The sequence below is a fragment of the Aegilops tauschii genome, chromosome 1 (genome assembly GCF_002575655.3).
Source record: "Aegilops tauschii subsp. strangulata cultivar AL8/78 chromosome 1, Aet v6.0, whole genome shotgun sequence".
Taxonomy (NCBI): domain Eukaryota; kingdom Viridiplantae; phylum Streptophyta; class Magnoliopsida; order Poales; family Poaceae; genus Aegilops; species Aegilops tauschii.
The window spans coordinates 42,727,442-42,750,435 of NC_053035.3; the positions used below are offsets into that span (position 1 = coordinate 42,727,442).

General features: G+C 44.0%; 2 pseudogenes; both read right to left on the reverse strand.

Moving 5' to 3' along the window:
• Positions 1-4,190: 4,190 nt before the first annotated feature.
• Positions 4,191-10,588, reverse strand: LOC109734515 (uncharacterized; annotated as a pseudogene).
• Positions 10,589-11,689: 1,101 nt separating this feature from the next.
• LOC109734514 (uncharacterized) lies at positions 11,690-16,458 on the reverse strand (annotated as a pseudogene).
• Between the last annotated feature and the right edge of the window lie 6,536 nt (positions 16,459-22,994).

A 22,994-nucleotide genomic window follows, 5' to 3' on the forward strand; every position in this document is an offset into this window, starting at 1 on the left:
TTTACGGTTAGAATGTTCCATGAACTGTAGCACCCGCGCAACATTGCAACAGCCGTAACCCCCAAAATCCATCAAATCAAAACAGAAACACTTCAACCAGAACCAACTAACCAAACACCCCATCAACATCGAACCTCGGGAGTCAAGATGACAGGACCTCTCCTCCTGGCCTATCTCCAAATTGAAACTAAAAGAAGTATCGTAACAAAAGGGAAAACAAAGGATGGTCGATGAACTAATCAAAATGCAATCACATGGCATGAAGTAGTTCATGCACATACTCGTTGAACTCACAACATATTTTGGTGTCCTCGGTGATGTGGAGCGCAACCTTGGGCTAGGTGTATCAAGCGTCTTGACCTCTAGGAATGAGCAGAAAAACTGCGAGCCAAAACTGGATCAGAAAAGCTGAGACCGAAGTTGAAAAAGGTTAGCAAATGTTCAAAACCGAACTTAGCTCATTGGGCCAAGATATTGAATCAAGGCCTAGCAAACTAAGCAAGATAGGCAATAGCCCACCTACCAACTACACCTACACGAATAGCCATACATCAGCCCAAACGTACACAACCCCCAACCCTAATATGTTCCATCCCCCCCCCCCCCACAACGTCGCCGCCTCCATTCACCTACCTCGCATAGTCCCAGTAACCGCAAGCCCCCAGTACGCGGCGGCAACCACGGCTTCTTCATGGTCGAAGGTTGTGCACATATCTCCTGCGCACATCGGTCGGTCGTTCGCATGGCTTCCACGCGCGATGGCCATGGATCCTTCATAGCCGAAGATGGCATTCGTAGCACTCGCATAGCGATCGGTGACCCACGTGCAACGGTTTCTAACAAGAGTTTCTTCCTCCTACCACTTTTGCTCATGCTTGATTCGTGCTTGTATGCTCCAGCATTTCTTGCTCAAGATTTGATTCCTAATTTGTTCCTCCAGAAAAAATCGGTACTCCTCGGTCATGACCGTGGACCGAACCGACTTCTCGGTAAAAACAATTGATTTTGCATTTATAGAGTAACTGATCAGTCATCACATATACGAATGAACCAAATTTCTTTATTACTTGAACAACCGAACCGGTCTGTTCGATAAGACCGAATGCCCTGTCTGACCAAAATCCCATGCAGTGACCAAAGGGACCCACTGAGACGACGACCAAGTCAAAATCATGGGGCAAAATCTTAAATTGAACACCTCAATTGAGTGTGAGAGCTTCAACCCCAAGGGAGCTTAGTGAATTAAAGGTTATATGGCTTGTGTGAACAATAAGTATTGCTCGCTAATTTGAGACATTTCTCTGGGCTGGTCCATTAGCACGCTACATTAAGCGGACACAGAGATTGTTTTAGGAATCTTCTTGAACCTTTCGTTTGGTTTTGGGAAGGTTCTAGAAGGTTTACTCTTCTTCCTTTTGTTTTATTTTTTGTTTTTTAAATTACATAAACAATTTTTAGATTAAAAATATCTTTTAATTCGTGAATATTTCAAAAATTCATGAACACTTTTTTAAAAATTTGTATTTCTTTTTGAAATTTTTATTTCTCTAAGTCCACCTATAGTTTTTAAATTCACGATAATTTCTTATATCTACGATCATTCTTTGAATTCATGGTTTTTTGCTTCATGAACATTTTTCCAAATTCATGGACCTTTTTAAAATTCATGAATGTTATTAAAATTCATGATTATTTTTCAAATCTACAAAAAAAATTGAAATTTGCGATTGTTTGAATTTGGAATTTTTAAAATTAATTAACATTTTTTGAATTAGTGAACTTCTTTTCAAATTTGCGTACACTTTTCAAATCTTGTAAATTTTCAAATATGCGAAGATTCTTAAAATTCACAAACTTTCTTTTCGAATTTGTGAACTTTTCTCAATTAAGAACATTTTTTTCAAATTCTCAAATAATTTTCCAAATTTGTAAAAGTTTTTCAGTCTTTGAACATTTTTTTCTAATTGGCACTTTTTTTTAAATGGATGGTAGTTTTTCTTGTCCGTGAATATTTTTTGAAGTCACACATTTTTTTATAAATTTGTAAATGATTTTTAAGTCTTGAACATTTTTAAATATGTGAACATTTTTCGTTGAAAGTAAAGGATATCCACTAAAAAAAGGTTTTCTGTTCAACAAACATTTCCCATTTCAATTTCTTATTTCTGTATATTATTTTTCTTCCAACATGATAGAGGCATAGCACAAACAAATGGGGTGTAACTAACAAAACAATCCGTGGTTAAGAAAGAAAAAATTGAAGCAGAAGGAAAACCGTGTAGAAGGAAAATCGTGAAGAAGAGAATTTCTTTCGTGTCGTATGTCAATTACGGGCTTCCACTGTAGATGGTTAAGCGACCAACCACAAGCGATATTTCTAAATTCATGAAAAACGTAAATTCACGAAAAATTGTACATTTCAGGATATTTTAGTTTATTTTTTATAATCCTCCAACGTTTTTCAATTTTGAAATATTAAATTGATTTTTTAAATTTAGAAATATTTTTTGAAAACAAGAACATTTTTTAAATTTATGCACCAACTAATGTTTTAAGCAGGTTTTGGGGAAAACCGTCTCAGGCCGAAGATGGGATGAGCAGCCGACACCAACAACCTGAAACAAAAGCCGGTGGTTGGGCTGGGTTTGGGCTCCACCAAGCATGGAGCCCGAAAGCCTGAAAAAAACCCAAAATACCTCAAAACGGGGTTTTCTTAGACAAATATAGTTATAATACCGTATTATCGTTGCACTCCAGACTATTTCATCACTTGTACTAACTAGTGTATATTATTAAATCACATGCCATGATTTATTAAGCTGAATCTATTTTCAAACATATATTTCGTTGCAGTGGCAAATTTATATTGTCGGAAAAAAAAAGAATTGCATAGTGGACTGAAAAAAGATATTAATTAAAATAATTACCCCAGGTAGCTTTTCTACGATCAGATGTCCAAAATCAAGTAGGTGTAATATTCATAAAAAAAATCTCAGAAAAAAGTGAATCAGTCACATGAAGATATTGTTAATGGATTAATGAGAATAGTAAAAATTTCATAGCGTGTCAAGGATGCATCGGGGAAACAGCTGGTGCACCACAACATTGGTGCTACCGGTGAACCCGATTCTTATGATTGGAGTGGACTACTGGAAATCTTGGGCAGAAATTCGGGGAGTGAAGCGGGAGAGCGTATCTGTTGCACTGGGGCAATTGGTGCTAAGGTGCACCATACCCCCGTTGCACATTAAAATGTTCAAATTTTGATATTAGGTTCACATTGATGTTAAATTTTTCATTTTTGTACCTCATGCAGTGTTTCGAATTTTGATATGAAATTTCATGACAACATCGAATGATGTATGTCAATGCACTAATTTTTTTCAGTTTTTTTCCGAACATTTTTAATGTACAACCCGAGTCCGGTAGCATCAATTGCCCCCGTGCACCAGATACACTCTCGTGAAGCGGGTGGGCTAGGGAATGCAATTGATGTGTTTGAAGTACGGTTAGGGTGCAGCTAAAGCAACGGTGTCCCATCGGCTGGCTCATCTGCCGAGCGTGATGTACTGATGTGAGCTGTGCAAATATACTGGAGTGCTATCATTTTTTTTTTTTGCAACGATGGGACAAAGTATGTCGTTGACAAGAATAATACAGTACATAAATAATTAGAAATGAATTATCATGTAGGATTGTATCATCATGTCTATCAGAATAATACATAAATAATTTTATATATCAATATTTATTGCACCATACAGAAAAATGGATTTTTATCCATAGAAAAGTTCTTTACAAATGTACTGTGAAAATATTTAAAAAATCTGATGGTATACAATCCCACAACTGAGAGGACCCACATGGAAATTATATTCCAATAAATATCTTTTGAATCAATCGGGCTCTTATGTTTTTTTTAACTTGAAAACTTGTGAGCTGTGACACTGACACCCGTAATGCCTTCAAGCTACAATCACCATCTCGAAAAGACAGAAAAATATACTTGGAAACATTACCACGCCCGACAGCATGGCTGGGATTCCTAGTTACTTGAGCGAAAATAGCATCTTCCTTGATTCATACTCCCTCCGTCCCAAAATTCTTGTCTTAGATTTGTCTAGATACGGATGTAATACAAAATCTAAGACAAGAATTTTGGGACGGAGAGAGTATTTCTTTGAGCTGGAGGGTCGACTTCATAAAAGAAGAAATGACTTTCTCGCAAATTGCTAGTACCTTATATGACACGGCACATACTCTTCTTGCCTACTTCCTCCGTTCCTAAATATTTGTCTTTCTAGAGATTTCAACAAGTGACTACATACGGAGCAAAATGAGTGAATCTACACTCTAAAATATGTCTATATACATCCGTATGTGGTAGTTCATTTGAAATCTCTAAAAAGACAAATATTTAGGAACGGAGGGAGTATCTTTTTAGCTATACTCGTTCTAACCCTTTCCAGTTCAGGACGAATCAACAAGATAGAAGCCATCTCGGATACGCATGCAGTTCCATAACCGTAAGCATGCAGTTCCATAACCGTAAGCAGGAGCATCATCAGGAGCAGCTACCCTCTTTCGCACCAAAGTTTCGACAGAAATGGGCTTCCTCTTGCATCACTCCACAAAATCGCCCTGCAAAGATTTGATGCAAAATTGTGAACATCCTAGTGCGGATTAGAAGTTCCTAGCAAGAGTAACATGAGCACAGGAGGCAAAGATCTGAGTGGTTCTGTTGTGTGTTTACCTCAGCATGCACGTGGCCACTAGATTTCTAGTGATTGTCCCTTGTATGAAAACTTGTTGCCACACCCAGAGAATCAGATTGGATTGTCCAAATTGGATTTCTGAAGTTCAAAGCTGTTGAGAATGAAAAAAACAGAGTGGGTTTCCAGTTTATTGTAGAGAAATATCCATGAAACAAGTCAACATGTACGATTGCATACACACCTTTGAAATGAGCACTTGCAATCCCCCAAGTTGCATTTCATCCTCTAAGTGACAAATTAACCGTCATGCATTAGCTGATGCCGCTTGAAGTCTTCTTAAGCTGTTTAGTGCCACAGACACCACAATGAACATGTCGATGAATAGTTTGGTTATGGGCCTTGAAGCACTCCACATTAGTAAAAGTCTTGATGCAGCAGTAACATCATAAGATTAGAAACATCAACTTACAAGATTGAGACTGCTAGGCAATTCTTATTACACTAAGAAAACTAAACACGAAATTTTTATAGAAACTCAGTTTCTCACCATGTGATTCCTCGTGTTCATGTAACTTGATAGATGGACTTGTATCCAACGCAAAGTTCAGCTAACATTTATGCATACTGAGGGCCATCCTCGTGAATTTCTTGAACAGAGCATATAAATAGTTTTCCTTGATGGGTAAGTAGATGGCGGTTCAAATAGTTCATACAGCAAAGGGTCTCTGTAACAGTTTTGAAAGGGACACACATCAGAATTATTTAAAGCCACTCGATCTGATTTGCTTCCAACAACACATACTTTTTTTCATAGAGACAGTGCAACATCATACATCAGATCTTGGATTTTACATGTTTATCTGGAATAACGCCCCTCAATGTGCCCAATTTCGTTGACTGTGACCTGCTTCACATCCTGAAAGAACGACCTAAGACTCCAGCTCAATGAAAATTTGTTTGCCAATGGTTTCAAAATGAATCTCCTTTTCTTCAGGGAAAAGGCCATGTGCGGTCTTGGATCAGCTTGTCAACATGGATCTCACAACTTTTAGAAACACGGCACATAAAACAGATGACTGCTACATCCGTGATGCCAAGTCATTGTAGCGGAGCTTGAGTATTGCTAAAGAAATCCATTCCCCTGTGCAAATGATGCTTTTGTGTAGTACAGCCTCCCATTTTGCTGCCCTTGCCTTGGTGCGCATTACAGGCTAGTGATTTTTGGCAACAAAACGAAGGAGACCCAACCACATCTGTCCGCAAACTCATCAGCCGTAGCAAGCAGCTCAGAAGCCAACTTGCTCTGTTGAAAACAGAATGTTCTTTTTCAATAATCTCCTTTATGAGTTTCTTGTCCAAAACTGCTATGTCATCGGCTTGAACCGTACCCATGATTTCTTGGTTGCAAATTATCACCACTACAAAGCTACAGATATCTTCCAGTACCAAGTGCACCAAGTCCACCAAGCTGACCTCGGAGCTCCTGGAGTACCTTCCTTCTCTCGGAGCTTTGGAAGATCTTGCGAGCTAGGACACAAACATCAAAATCCTCTGATGCGTAGACCCACTCTGCAGTTGGAAATGAATAGTTACCCATTTCAAAAGCATCACTGTTCGATAAGAATTGTGGCATCCCCTTCCTCACCAATCATTTTCTGTGACGCCCTCACCATCGTCAGTGGTGATGACGGACCACAAGTTGCCTGTCACTGAAGAAGCCGGATCCAGCTGGCAGACCGAGCAAACATCGGCGTGATTCGCAAGTCGGATGGCTCTGTGAGCTGGTGTTGTGGACCGTGAGCCCACATGGAGTGTGGTTACGTGTGTGATATAAAGGGGCATTGTTGGCCAGCGTGTGGGGTGTAAAAAAATTGACTCTGACGTCTCTCTCTGTTTTCTCTGCATCTCACCAAACCTTCTCCTTCCTCCTCTTGTGCCTCTCTTCCTCACCCAACTCTTGCACCTGTGAGCTATCAATGGATGAGACCCGGGTCATGACATTTCTCCTTTCTTCCTTCATCTCTCTCCGCGCTCCATGGGCGCCATAGCCTCAATGCCTCCCCCTCTCCCCCACCCTATAAGTTTTGTGAAGTGAATCCAAGCGTTCCCAAACAAAATACTTTTTCTTAAGAATTGTCACAACAACAAGAACAACAGACTTGCGTGGAAATCTACCATGCAGCGCATGACAATAAAGATTGCAGCTTGGTTTCCTGGCACCCTTAGTGTGGCAGAGAAGTACGAAGAATAGAGGGCACCAAAACTGGACAAAAATGCACACCACAGTGTACGAGAGCAAGAAGTTTTCCTCGAGCAGATACTTTGATTCCTTCTCCTCTATCACACGAGGCGGTATTGGTGTCCTGCAGACCGAAACGAAAGTTCACACTCGGTGAAATCTTGGTGGTACCTTTACCTACATCACGAGGAAAAATAGTTGAATCTTCAATATGAAGTAAAGCAGAAAAAAAAATCATACTGCAAATACTTTTCTCACATGTATGCAACAAGCTAAAACAGTGGAACTGACAGCATAAAGTACAGGAAACACTGGCACGAGCTCCTGAATCTGCTAACTCAACATAGCATCGGCAACCTCAAAGGCTCAACATCCATTCTTCCAGGCCCCATTTGCCCTGACATATAAAACAGATAGCTCAACATAGCATCAGCAACCTCAAACATCAGTGAGCATTACATTACTAAAAATGCATTCATATGAAGAAAAGTGAACGCATTAGAGATTTTACAAAATCCCAAGATTGCATACCTTTTCCAAATCGCCATCAGAAGTCATTACCCCTAACATTCCATAGAAAATTTCTTTGAATATGCAGTGCAAAAATCCATAAGATAAAACCCAACAAATCAAACAAAGAATTCATATGCAAAATCCTTTAAATCAAAGAGGCTCCTATGCTTTCCAATCGCCATCAGAAGTAATTACCCCTAAAATTGTAACCAGTCGCGTTAGACTAATTGTCTACCTTTCCTCGCCCATCCAAGATTAAAAGATTCATAGACATGTCACTTTCATGTGATCCGGACACACCGCAAAATGAACTCGACTATACAAGTAGGCAGTTTGGATTTCTTATACAGTTGTTCTGGCAGGACAGATTTGGCAAGCAATAACATAACTGTGCTTTCCGAGGAGTTAGTCTCATATGCAGCATATCAACTAGTCAACCAAATCCATCGAAAAATTGATACTTTGCAGGGAGCAACTTAATATCCTCCTGGTGTTTCCCTTTCCTTGAAAAGAGAGACAACATCAATGAGGTAGTTGAAGCTTCAAGTGAGATCCTCTTCCCATCAACTTTAGACAAATAATTTCCAGCCTTGGCTATCTCACCTTTTTCCAACAACATTCTGATGATATCATTTATAAGACAGGAACTGGGAATGATACCACTGTTGTCCATTGATGAAAACATATTGTCAGCATCTTCCACTGCTCCGTCTTTTAGAAGATTTCTTATCATTACTGCATAAGTAGATTCATTGGGCACCAACCCATTGGCTGACATTGCAGAAAACAAATCCTTAGCCTCTTCCTTTCTTTGAACCGTGTACATTGCATTAATCATGGTATTGAGTATTTTAATATTTAACTTCACATTCATTGCTCGTAATTTCTGGAACAGTGTGATCGCTTCGTCTGCACACTTATTTCTACAAAGACCTCCCAGTATTATATTGTATGTGGAAATGTCCACCGTTGTTCCACTCTCGTTCATCTCATGGAACATTTTCTTTGCGGCAACAGTTCTCCCAGCACGAAACAACCCATCCAACATGATGCCATATGTAACAGTGCCAGGTTTAATTCTCTTACGCGGCATTTCTCTAAACAAAGTCAAAGCATCATCAATCCTTCTGTTTTTAAAATAGCCATCAAGAAGTGCACTATAAGTAACAACATCAGACTCAACACCAACTGATTTCATGACATCAAGTATTTTGAATGCTTTATCCGTCTTCCCGACTAAGCAATATCCGTCAATCAGTGAATTAAATGTAATGACATCAGGCCTCTCACCTATGCCTATAACCAAGTCTAAGACATCATGTGCATCCATAACCCTTCCTTCTTTGCACAGACTGTTTATTACTGAATTGAAGAACACAATGTTAGGCCGAGGAATACCACCGTTCATCATTTCAAACATCAGCTCCTTAGCTTTAACCAAATCACCGTCTATGCAACAACCCTGAATCAGTGAGTGATAAACAGTTGTGTCCGGCTGTACTTCCAAGGCAGTCATCTCATTGAATTTCTCAATAGCATCGGTCAGCCTACCCATTCTGGAAAGTGCGGCTATTACAATGGAATAGGTGACTACATCTGGACTCACTCCTTGTCCCCGCATTTCAGTAAATATCAGCATAGCTTCTTCTGTCATTCCACGTTTTGCATATCCATTAATTAATATGTTGAAAACATGGCAGTCAGCTGCAATACCGTTGCTTTCCATTGAATTAAAGAGATCAATCATATCAGCAAAGCATCCTTCACTGGCATACCCATGAAGCAAAATACGGTATGATACGATATCTGGTTTGTGGCCCTTGGCAGTCATGGAATCAAGAAATTCTGCAGCTTCCTTGCTTCTCCCATGCTTGCAAAGGGAGGCCAGGAACGAGTTGCGAGTGACAATATCTGGTATAAGGTCCCGGCTTTTCATTTCTCTAAGCAATTTAGCAGCCTCTTTCGACTGCCCAGATGTGGAATATCCATGGATCATGCAATTATATGTCACATTATTGGGTTGAACACCTTTGTTAACCATCTGCTGAAGCACTAGCTCTGCCTTGTCCATTGCTCTGGCCTTGCACAATGCATCAATGATTGAGCTATATGTCCACACACTGGGCTCAACACCTTGCTGCATCATTTCATGGAACAGATTGCATGCCTTGCCTGTTTCACCTTCCTTAAAAAAGCCACGGATGACCGTGCTATACGCCACCACGTTGGGGGAGCAGCCACCTCCTTCTTTCGCCATCATCTGGAGCAGGTCGAGCGCCCGCTGGCTCATGCTATTGTCGCATAAGCTCTTCAGAACAATGTTGTATGAGATGGCATTAGGCAACAGCCGAGCTCGGACATCCTATGAAGCAGCACGTTCAGAGCCTCATCCGTCCGTTTTGCGTAGCAGAGGCACTTGAGGAGGGTGCTGGCGACGATCTCGTTTGTCTTGAGGCCCGTCCTGAGAAAGCGGCCGAATAAGGCAAGACCTAGGTCCGGGCGAGATGCGCGGCAGCAGCAGTCCATGAGGATGTTGTACGTGTGGACTGTGAGAGGCGCCACCCGCAGGCCGGCTTGTTCTTGGCACACGCGGTTGAAGAGGGCGACGGTGAGGGCGGGACCATTTCTGATGCAGGCGGCAGAGGACGTAGCACGTGCGAGGGCGGCGAGGAAGCCATTCAGGGAGCGCCCGGGGACCGGGGTGGCCTGCCGCAGCAATTCGTCGAACAGGTTGTGTGCGTAGTCTTGGTTCATCGTCCCGGCGCGGACACGCTCTGTGGCCGCGGCAAAGGCTGCGTGGGGAGACCATGAACGTGAGGACCGCGAGGTGGGGGTGGAGGTGGAGGAGGAGCTGCGGCGGAAGAGGCGGAGGTTCGACATCGGAGTGGTGAAGGAGCGGCGGAGGCGGAGGCCGGACAACGTAGAGGTAAGGCAGGACGGGTGGCGGAGACCGGAGTCGGGATAGGTGCAGGATGAGGATGGGGAGGAGCAGCGGAGCCAGATGCATATGCGGCGGGGCATCGGCGGCGGGATGCGGCGGGGCATCGGCGTCGACTGGAGTTTGTACGGAGTGGAGAGAGCTGTGCGCAGTCAGAATCAGATGACGGAGATGAATGTTGAGTCTGAGTGGGTTCCATCTCCCTCTCACACACTTTCCATGCCTTTTTCCTAATCCATCAAAACTTCCGTGTCATGCTTAATTACCATATATTTGTTCTTTTTTTTCTTTCTTTTCTTGAGCCCTACCCCCCCCCCCCCCCTAGTGTAGCTCCATTTTTCACATGCACTCACAAATCAGACCCATAAGTCACTGGCTCAGTATTTTATTTTCATTTTTTATCATTTCCCTTCATTTTCTTTTAGCACGCGGCTCAGTGTTTTATTTTCATTTATTTTTTTATCATTTTCCCTTCATCTTCTTTGAGCACACCGTCAACGGTTCTTCCCCCGTGCCGCCATTCTCCTAGATAGTTGCCGGATATCACGGGGTTGCGGGGGCGGGGGAGGGGTGGACAACGTCGGAATACAATGAAGGCCACTCCGCTTCGAGACATGAAGGTGGGTGGAACAAAGCTCCAAGTCACAACGTGGATGAAATCATGGAGGTGCGCAGGGAGGCCGAAAAGCGCTTGGGGGATGGTAGAGGTGAGGTGATAGCGGCTCGGCAAGAACACGGGAAGGTACAACGATGCGAAGAAGAGCGGGCCCGACCAACAACGATCGCCAGTGTGACAGGGCGAGGAAGGTGTCAGGCGCGGCAAGAAACGTCATTCCACCCGGCCAAATGTTGGATGGGGACTATAACGGAGAGCCCTATCGTTACTACTAGCGCGTGAGAACGCCTATCTGAACTTTTTATTGTTGGTTTGATTAAAGGTACGAAATGAAGAGTGGGGTGAACCGGTCTGTAGTTTTTGTTCGGGAATTGACGGCCTGCATGGCATGCCGTGGTAAAGGAATGGAAAAAGATGCAGACAGTAGAAAAAGAAGTACTAATAGCAGGAATATTTAGCTAATTTATATTGCGTCATTTTGTTTATGTAGCAATCAAGTGCTCAGCGACACTGAAGTTTTTTTTTTTCATAGCCTACCGTGAGTACAAGTTGGTAAATTGAAACTAATTTGTTTTTCTCTTGAGATCAATTACCGATTGCATTTTACGTGCTGTAGAATTGTGTAATTATAGTTTATGATGAGAAGAGAACGATTTTGATGAAAAAGATGCTCTAAGTGTTCACAGTTCTTTAATATAGAGTAGGAGAATAGTTTGTCAAAAAATATAGAGTAGGAAAATAAGGTAAATAGAAGAAGAAAAAAAGATACCTATAGTAGAGGAAACTCATAGTGCAGTGATAACCATTATTACCGACGAAAGAAAAAGGGTTAAGAAATATACAGAGAGCCCAAGGCACTAGCTTCGAGGTACGCAGTATATACGTGCATACACTGAGTTGCCATTGTTCAGAAACAGACCGAGACTTGATTGCGTCTTGCTTCCTGTGTAGAAGTTGATGATGATGTGTCTGGCTATTCAGAAGGCTCAGTTTCAGTTGCGTCTTGCTTCTTCATGATTCTCCGGTGGAAATAGCTGCTTTGTAGTGCAACTGTGTCATGGAAAGAAACGGTTCAAGATTAGTGTGTGTGATCTTTTTTCATCTTATTATAAGTCCTAAAAAGAAATTTATATTGACCTTTTTTTGCTAGTTGGTGAACCTTCAGTGTTGTTCCTTTTTTCTCCTTGTGGAATTTGTTCAGTACAGGAAGTCTATTGACATTCAATGAAGGAAGCAAGATCAGTTTTGCATCCTCTGTTAACACACCGTAAAATGCATTCTATAAAATGGCCCGTGAAGGATTAACTATGAAGAGTGGTGCAAAAGAAAAAAGGATAACAATCATATTTTTCTGGTGCGACAGATAGATGATGGTTGTTAGAACTTAATGTGTGCAAGCCGACATATTCAGTGTCTTGTTAGCCAACACCAGCTAATCTGAACACTTTTCTTTGAAAAATACTGGCCTGATCTTGATAAGGACATATAGTAGTACCATCTCTGAGTTGATTATAATATCCAAGCTATGTTGTTCTGTTTATGATCTTGTAAGCAAACTTGGTAGGGAGTTACATATGCGGGCAATCAAATGGTCAAGCACAACAGATAATAAAATTCTAAGAGAGACAACATAGTAGAAGCAGAGGCAGATATTCCATGAATTTACTTCTAGAAATTCATGTACACAATGGGCTCATAAGCATCGCAAATCGTGTACTAAAAAATCTTTCGAGATCAAGTGGTAGGAATGAAGTGATATGCTCTCAGATATAGCAAATCAATACGGAAAAAAGTAAGCAAAAGAAAAACAATATGACCTGATAATATCTTTTTATGATGTCCGGATTGTTGCAACTATCTATGATATTAGTTGTGTGGACTTGCTATCTCTGCTGCCTACTCTCTGGTGGAGTATTTGGTCCAAATGTAATATAAAATAAAAAGCAAAACATATAGCAGAGTTTGCAGAGCTCCCAGACATAGTTGTGGTTGAATTCTTTGCTAGAACAAAGCTAAAGATGATAGGTAGTAAGTTCCTTTGGATCGGATTTTCAGACCGAATCTACAAAATTTGAACAAACATTGGTAGTGTGAGTTAACAAAGTGCCAAACAAATTTGTGACCTGTATAGAAATATGTCGGTAACAACTAACAACATCACCCATTTCTAAACCAAGGGTGCAGAATATATAGTAACCTCGGATATTATTCTCTGGAAAAAGAACTACACGCACCTTCATATGGCATTAGATCTAAGGAGGTAAGTTGTGCAAGAAGACCAACACTTATTATGAAAGGGAGTAGAACCACAAGCTACTTGCAGGGAATACCATTACTGAGATAGCAAGCCGCCATGGTTCTTCTTCTTTAGCTTCTTTTCACCTGAAAAAGTTATAAGCCCCCACCAAAACGAAGCATGTGAATTAATAAATTGTACCTTTCCAAATCGCCATCAGAAGAAACTACCCCTAAAATTACAGGTGGCTAGTAGAAAAAGATTGTGTACCTTCCCCAATCGCCATCAGAAGTAATTACCCTAAAAATGTAACCAGTCGCGTTAGACTAATTGTTTACTTTTCCTCGCCCATCCGAGATTAAAAGATTCATAGACATGTCACTTTCATGTGATCCGGACACACCGCAAAGTGAACTCAACTATACAAGTAGGCAGTTTGGATATCTTATACAGTTGTTCTGGCAGGAGAGCTTTCGCAAGCAATAACATAACTGTGCTTTCCGAGGAGTTAATCTCATATGCAGCATATCAACTAGTCAACCAAATCCATCAAAAAATTGATACTTTGCAGGGAGCAACTTAATATCCTCCTGATGTTTCCCTTTCCTTGAAAAGAGAGACAACATCAATGAGGCAGTTGAAGCTTCAAGTGAGATACTCTTCCCATCAACTTTAGACAAATAATTTCCAGCCTTGGCTATCTCACCTTTTTCCAACAACATTCTGATGATATCATTTATAAGACGGGAACTGGGAACGATACCACTGTTGTCCATTGATGAAAACATATTGTCAGCATCTTCCACTGCTCTGTCTTTTAGAAGAATTTTTATCATTACTGCATAAGTAGATTCATTGGGCACCAAGCTACTGGGTGATATTGCAGCAAACAAATCCTTAGCTTCTTCTCTTCTCCCAACCTTGTACATTGCATTAATCATGGTATTGAGTATTGCAATATCAAACTTCACATTCATTGTTCCTAATTTCTGGAACAGGGTGATAGCTTCGTCTGCACAATTATTTCTACAAAGACCTCCAAGTATTATACTGTATGTGGAAATACTCACTGTTATTCCACTTTCCGTCATCTCATGGAACATTTTCCTAGCAGCAACAGTGCTCCCAGAACGAAACAACCCATCCAGTATGATGCCATATGTTACAGTGTCAGGTTTAATTCTCTTATGCGGCATTTCTCTAAACAGGGTCAAACCATCATCGATCCTTCCGTTTGTACAGTAGCCATTAACAAGTGTATTATATGTAACCACATTAGGCTCAATGCCAAATGATACCATGGAATCAAGCACTCTGAGTGCTTTATCCATCTTATCAACTAAGCAATATCCGTCAATCAGTGAATTAAATGTAATGACATCAGGCCTCTCACCCATGTCTATAACAAGGTCAAAGATATCATGTGCATCCATAACCCTGCCTTCTTTGCATAAATAGTTTATCACAGAACTGAAGAACGCAATGCTAGGACGAGGAATACCTTTGTTCATCATTTCAGAAACCAGCTCCTTGGCTTTAACCAAATCACCATGTATACAACAACCCTGAATCAGGGAGTGATAAACAGCTGTGTCCGGTTGAACTCCCATGGCAATCATCTGACTTAACTTGCCCATAGCATCGGTCAACCTACCCATTCTGGAAAGTGCGGCTATTACAGTGGAATAGGTGAACGCATCGGGACCTACTCCTTTTTCCCGCATTTCCGTAAATATGAGCATAGCTTCATCCGTCATTCCATGTTTAGCATACGCATCGATTAATATGTTGAAAACACGGCAGTCGGCTGCAATGCCATTCCTTTCCATTGCATTAAAGAGGTCAATCATATCAGCAAAGCATCCTTCAGTAGCATACCCATGAAGCAAAATACGGAATGAGACGATATCCGGTTTGTGGCCCTTGGCGGTCATGGAATCAAAAAATTCTGCAGCTTCTTTGCTTCTTCCATGCTTGCAAAGGGAGGACAGGAAGGAGTTGCAAGTAACAATATCTGGCATAAGACCCCGGCTTTTCATTTCTCTGAACATTTTAGCAGACTCTTTCAACCGCCCAGATGTGGCATATCCATTGATCATGCAATTATATGTCACTGTATCGGGTTGAGCACCATTAGCAACCATCTGCCGAAGGACTAGCTCTGCCCTGTCCATTGCTCTGGCCTTGCACAACGCATCAATGATCGAGCTATATGTCACCACACTGGGCACAATCCCTTGCTGCATCATTTCATGGAATAGACTGCATGCCTTCCCTGCTTCACCCTCCTTAAAAAAGCCATGGATGACCGTGCTATACGCCACCACATCAGGGAAGCAGCCACCTCCTTTTCCCGCCACCAGCTGGAGCAGTTCGAGCCCCCGCTGGCTCATGCCATTGTCGCATAAGCTCTTCAGAATAGTGTTGTATGAGATGGCATCAGGCACACACCCAAGCTCGGACATCCTATGAAGCAAAACGTCCACTGCCTCATCCGTCCGTTTTGCGTAGCAGAGGCACTTGAGGAAGGTGCTGGCGCCGGTCTGGTCTGTCTTGAGGCCCTTCTGAGGAAGCGGCCAAATAAGGCAAGCCCTAGCTCCGGGCGACGCGCACGGCAGCAGCAGTCCATGAGGATGTTGTAGGTGCAAACTGTGAGCGCCGCCACCTGCGGGCCGGCTTCCTCTCTGCACACACGGCTGAAGAGAGCCACTGCAAGGGCGGGGCCATCTCTGATGCAGTTGCCGGAGGCGGGCGCGCGGGCGAGGGCGGCAAGGAAGCCGTTGAGGGAGCGCTCGGGGACCGGTGTGGCCTGCCGAAGCAATTCGTCGAACAGGGTGTGTGCGTCTTCCGGCCTGAGTGTCCCGGCACGGACACGCTCCGTGGCCGCGCCAAAGGCGGCATGGGGTGACCAGGAGCATGAGGTTGGCGACGTGGGGGTGGGGGTGGAGGTGGAAGAGGAGATGTGGCGGAGGAGGCGGAGGCTGGAGATCGGCGTGGCGGAGGAGTGGCGGAGGCGGGACATCGGCGAGGTACGGAGGTCAGGAGAAAAGGAATGGCGGAGGCGGAGACCAAACCTCGTCTAGGAGCAGGAAGAGGAGCGGCGGCGGCGGCGGTGGCGGAGGAGGCGGCGTCCGGAACGGCCGCCGTGTTCGTACGCAGCGAAGAGAGTTTGGAGTTGCACAGCCGAGAGTGTGTGGGTCCCATCTTCCTGTCACCCAAATATGCTCCCTTCCTGCTTCAAAACCAGTATCTCCTTTGTTTTTCAAATTTAGATATTTTTTTCAGTCCCGACTAGTTCAGTTTGCAATGCTTATTGTACGTATGAGTTTTGATAACCAAATTATGAATGGATACCACATTACAGCGTGTGAACATGTAAGTTTGGAGTCATATATGCATAACGTAGATGAGGATTTAATTCTCGTAGTTCATTCCATTCCAAATCAAATTAATGCTACAAAATATCAAAGACTATAATGTATAAGACTACATGAAACTCGTGTGAATATATCTAGCACATCCGTCTTTAGGTATCTTAATCTTGTATTGCAGTTTTGAGTAACTAAGTACGGCATCTACAAAGACATACTCCCTCCGTTCGGAATTACTTGTCTTGAAAATAAATGTATCTAGAACTAAAATACGTTTAGATACATCCATTTCCGTGACAAGTAATTCCGAACGGAGGGAGTAGATTTTATGATCGTGTTGTCATAGCCTTGAAAAAAGTTTATAAATTAATGTGTGAATGACAATTTTTTTAGAAGAATTTTTTTAGAGAAAATAAGTATGGAAAGTCTAGAACAAATGAGTAGTGTCCATGATGTGGGATTTGTACATATTGTTCAGCCAAAATCGAAAAGTGAAAAAGGAATTGTCAATCATTGAGAAGAAAAAAAGTTTGGATAACTAAAGCATGGAAGATTCTAAAATAAAGGAGAAGTGCTTGTGTTCTGAGGTTTGTGCATGTTGTGCAACGTAAATCATAAAGTAAAAATATAATGATAATTCATTGAGAAGTAAAAAAAGTTTGATAACTAAAGTATAGAAAATTCTAGAAGAAAAAGCCAATGTATTTCAATGTTCATGGACAATGAGCATTGTAAAGCATAAAGTAAAAAACAAAGAATGACAATTCATTTAGAAGAAAAAAATGGATAATTAAAACACGGAAGATCCTAGAACAAAGGAGAAGTGTTTGTGTTTTGAGGTTTGTGAATGTTGTGCAACATAAATCATAAAGTAAAAAAAGAACGATAATTCATTGAGAAGTAAAAAATGGATAACTGAAGTATAGAAAAATTCTAGAAGAAAAAAGTCAATGTATTTCAATGTCCATGGACAATGAGCATTGTAAAGCATAAGGTAAAAAACAAAGAATGACAAAGAATGAGAGAACTAGGCTGTAACCTAGTGGCAAGGGACGCGGTGGCAAACCCTACGGCCACGGTTCGACTCCCATCGGGAGCGAATTTGTGGTGCCTCATCCGGGTGGGTTTCTCCTATAAAAATATGTCCTGGGTGCTAGTGCCCATGGATCTCATTTAAAAAAAAGAATGACAATTTATTTAGAACAAAAAATAATTGAATAACTAAAACACGGAAGATCCTAGAACAGAGAAGTGTTTGTGTTTTGAGGTTTGTGCATTATGCTTAAACTCAACCATGGGTCTTCTAGATTATTGTGGAAAAATCTGATGGAGGGAAGATGAATCTGTTGGAATTTAATCTATTTTTGGGCCAGCCCAATAGCATTTTCAGAATTCCTAATAAATCCTAGAGGCCCACTTAGCTCATTCGTGCAAGGCAAGAGGTGGGCCTAAAGTTTAGTCCCACATTGCTAGTTTGGTGTGAGTTGAACCTCCTTATAAAGGAGGTTGTTTCTTCACATGTATGAGCATGAGAACAAGAGAGACATACACACGTGCTCCTCCTCCTCCGCCGCCTTGGCACGACGCGCCGCGGGAATGAGCTGAGCCGTTGTCTAAATTTTTGCCACGCACGATTGATATAAGAAAGGTCACACGGGAGCTTAAACGTTTTCCGTAGTGAAGATTGAATATGAATGCTACACCCTTCGGTTGTTGCATGTTCGTTTCATTTTCCTCTTTTGCTTCACCTCCTTCTCCTGTGCCTATAAAAAAGAAGTCACTCCTTTCTAGAGAGACACACTAGAACAACTCTTTCCTCACGCCTTCGAGTTCCTGAGCACTGAGCTACTGCTACGATCTTCCCCATCCCGGCTTGCGGCGTGCACCGCAGGTCGGGACAGTGGGCCTCCGAAACCCTACCTCTTTGAGTCCTGTACGGGAAAAGGGTGATAAGGTTGGGGAGCGCTCTGCGTGACTACTGACCGATTCATCACGAACACCCCGAAGGCCGACGACCACTTCCCCAACGACGACTTCTTCCCCGACGTAGACAACCTCTTCGATGAGATGGCCGGCGAGGAAGTCGACCCCAACGCCAATGCTTCTGCCACAGCTCAGTACGTGTTCAGGTTCTTTTTGTTTAGATCCTACTACAGTTTCTCCTTCTAGTATCTGGTCTACATATGTTATGTTCTAGTTCACATGTGCACATTTTCTATATTAGATTACATGACTTGTTTCATCTCTACTATAATAGTCATGTTTTATCTACTTTTTTTGTTAATAAAATCATATGGTAAATTGATCATATTTCCGACAATATCCAATAGCTGTTAGTGCTTGCATTTGCCATCTCTGTACCGTCGGTTTTGCTTCATCCAATGACTAACATTTAAATTTATTCACGCGCTATATAGGGAGATGTAGGTTATACTAGTATTTGTTAGAACTTTTTTCTCTCTCTCTAATTCAAATATATTTCCTTAGGTCCACACGTATCATCTTAGATAATGGATCCCTACAAGTCACGGAAAGTTGATCAAACAACTTACTAACGATTTCCTTAGGTCCGCACATACTAACGAGTAGGCCTCTGGCCTTTTTGCACTAACAACCACGCGGGAATAAGTATGGGCACTATGCATCCTACGATTCTCCCGAAAGCTCTTCAGACGCCACAGTTGAGCGGCACGCGCCCGGGTGGTCCGCGTAAGCACCTGCCTTGTATAAGGAGGTAGCCAGGACTGATCCCGGCCGTCCTCGCAACGTGCAGGATTGCAAAAGACGATTGGTCCATGACACCTTCACATTTAGGATGTAGATCGGCGTGTGACCTCTCTGTTGAGCCTAGGTAGGACTACGGCGTGTTGATCGGCCGAGGCCGGTCATGACCTGATGGTGTGTCCGGCCGGAGTTGATCGAGCATGTTGGGTAAGTTTGTGCATCCCTGCAGGGAAGATTGATCTATTCAAATAGCCGGGTCCACGGTAACGGACGCTCAGAGTTGTATCCCGATTGATACAACTAGAACTGGATGCTGAGGCATGAGAAATGGATATGATGGCTCCGGGATTGCTTTCTCGCAGGGAGTCGAGAAAGGATCTCTGGGCGCTAATGTTACAACATGTTTGCTAAATATAAACTGCTATTCTATACTCTTCTGAATGTTGCAAGATGCTTGGAGCTGCTTGAAGATGCTAGTCTTCGATAGGCTAGGCTCTCCCCTTCTCTTCTGGCATTCTGCAGTTCAGTCCACAGATACTACCCCTTTTCATTGATACCGATGCATATGTAGTGTAGATCCTTGCTTGTGAGTATTTTGGATGAGTACTCACGGTTGCTTTGCTTCCCTTTTTCCACCTCTTTCCATTCTTCTTGGATGCCGCAACCAGATGGTGGAGCCCAGGAGCCAGATGCTACCGCCGACGACTACTACTACCCCAACGGAGCCTACTTCTCATGGAGACCGCCAATGACAAAGAGTAGTTAGGTGGCTCCCAGGCAGGAGGCCTTACCTTTTTCGATCGATGTTGCTTTTGTGCTAGCCTTCTTAAGGCAAACTTGTTCAACTTATGCTTGTACTCCGATATTGTTGCTTCCGCTGACTCTTGTGTATTCGAGCTTATGTATTCGAGCCCTTGAGGCCCCTGACTTGTAATATAAAGCTTGTATTATTTTAATTTGTGTCTAGAGTTGTGTTGTGATATCTTCCCGTGAGTCCTTAATCTTGATCGTACACATTTGCGTGTATGATTAGTGTACGATTGAATCGAGGGTGTCACAGTCCACACGTATCATCTTAGATAATGGATCCCTACAAGTCACGGGGAGTTGATCAAACAAACCCCAGAAACAACCGAATTTAAGAAAGGGCCGGAATAGAAAAGATGTAGAGGATTATATTGATATGTATATCTGCATCATACATAATTAGTTTTATATCAATGGAAACATATATTTATAGAGAAAAACATTTAGAATGCAGTATGAAAACCTTACACGAGAAACAATCCATGAGACCAACAAATCAGGCAACCCACACGGAAAGAATCACTATGAAAAACCTTTAAATCAAAGAGGCCTTTATGTTTTCTAGAACTGGTGAGTTGTGACACTTGTAATGATCCACCACCATCTTCTTGACCAGCCCTCCCCTCGTCTACTCGAGGCACCATGGTAGGGCCCTGTGAGGGGAATCTCAAATACGGGTTGATGGATAGGTGGGGGTTAGATTTTGGGGTTGGGCTTGTTCATAGTTTATGTTTCGATGGCTGTGGCAAACCATGCTTCTAATAATGTGCATATAGGTCCCTCGACTAGTTAGTTTTTCCACCATTGGCTAATAGGATGGGGGGCTATGGTCTAGAGGGGTGAATATGCCTAACAATATTTTCTACTCCAAATTTAAGGTTGGGAGTTTTCAGCACTACTGGAATCAGGAACTTTACCGTCAGCCGCTTCTTTGCCGTCAGCTAGCTGATGGCAAAGAGGGTCTTTGCCATCAGCTTGAAGAAACCTGACGACAAAGAAGCAGTTGACGACAAAGAAAGTGTTTGCCGCCAGCTCCGTCTTTGCCGTCAGCTAGCTGACGGCATAGAACCTTTGCCGTCCGCTAGCGAACAACAAAGAGGCAGGGTGGGCCGAGAGGGAGGGGCAGCTAACGGCCACATTCTTTGCCGTCGGCTAGCTGATGGCAAAGAAACTTTGCCGTCCGCTAGCGAACGACAAAGAGCCTATCCCTATATGTATCAAAACGCCCTCGCGCCCTGCCCCTCTCTCCCTCTCCCCTCGTCCCAACCCCGCGCCGCCGCCCCGCCTCGCCTGCCCTCCTTGCCGCCGCCCCGCCCCGGCCACCCCCCTCGCCGCCGCCCCGCCCCCCTCGCCGCACCGCACCGGGCCGCCTTTCCGCCCCACCCCGCCCGCCCCGCCCCGCCCCGCCCGCCCTACTGCCCCGGCCGCCCCAACAGGCCGCGCCGGCCCCGCCCTGGCCGCCCCGCCCCTCCGCGTCGGCCCGCCCCGCCCCGGCTGATGAGGACATGTACCTAGGGTAGGGTCACAGGCCTGACCTAAATACCCTCCCCGAGGACATCACTCTAAAGCGAGAAGAATTTGAGGGGTACCATCGCCCACTCGACCAGAAACATTTCCACTCGGAGGAATCAAGATCACTCGACCGTAACAAGAAACACTCGACGGACAGAAGACCTAAAGTCACTCTACACAGCATCGGCCAAGCATTAACTCCTAGACTTAATAGCCATTTATAGAACTTTATTATGGACGTTACCAGTAACGCCCCCCTCTTGATGTACCTTAAAACCCTTGTAACGTGGGCTGGCCGGGGTCCTGGCGCACTCTATATAAGCCACCCCCCTCCACATGCACAAGGGTTCGCACCCCCTGTAACACACACACACACACACACACACACACACACACACACATATAATCCAGTCGACCGCCTCCGGGCTCCGAGACGTAGGGCTGTTACTTCCTCTGAGAAGGGCCTGAACTCGTAAAACTCGTGCGTACAGCTTCTCCATAGCTAGGATCTTGCCTCTACATCCCTACCCCCATTCTACTGTTAGACTTAGAACCACGACAGTTGGCGCCCACCTTGGGGCCGGTGTCTTAGCGACTTGTTGGAGAAGTTGCAATTTTTCCGACTCCCATCAGCATGGTTTCAGGCGGAGGATTGGCCGAGGGCCGCGAGATCCGTCTCGGCGCGCTCGTGTTCGTCGCCGACGACTCCGCTTGGCTCCAAGAAGCTCCACTCGACGTCGAGGCGCTCCCCGTCCGCGGGGCAACGCACTTTCGCGCGTGCGTCCGCGGCGTCGTCCTGCGGCAGCCATCGACCCAATATCGGTCGGCTCCGGTGGCGTCTTCACTCCCTGCTGCCCGCCGGCACAAGCGTTCCGGTCGGTCGAGGCTCCAGCGGTGGGTGAGGCACGTGGTGGCTCGCCAGTCGGCCACCCCCCAAGTCACGGCAATCTAGCCCGACGAAACTCTCTACGGCCTGTTCGACTGGCTCTGTTGAGACCACATCCGAGTGCGACAGCAGTGACCCCGCGGCGGAAGTCCTGATGGTCAACGGACCGCGCAGTCCTCCTGGCTTCTCCCGCGACGACGGTGGTGATGGCGGAGGCGATCCGTCGCGTGTCCACGAGGAGTACCGCCCCGACCCCCTCTCTTCGCAACAGAGGGAAGAGCTTCGCCGCCGTAACATGGATGCACTTCACACTCCTATCGTTGGAGAAACCCCCGAGGCCTGGGCCTTGGAGGAGGTGCGCCTGGCCAACTTGGCTGAGCGCACTCGACTGGAGAATCTCCAGCACGCACTCGACAAGCGTGCTCGGCAGCGAGTTC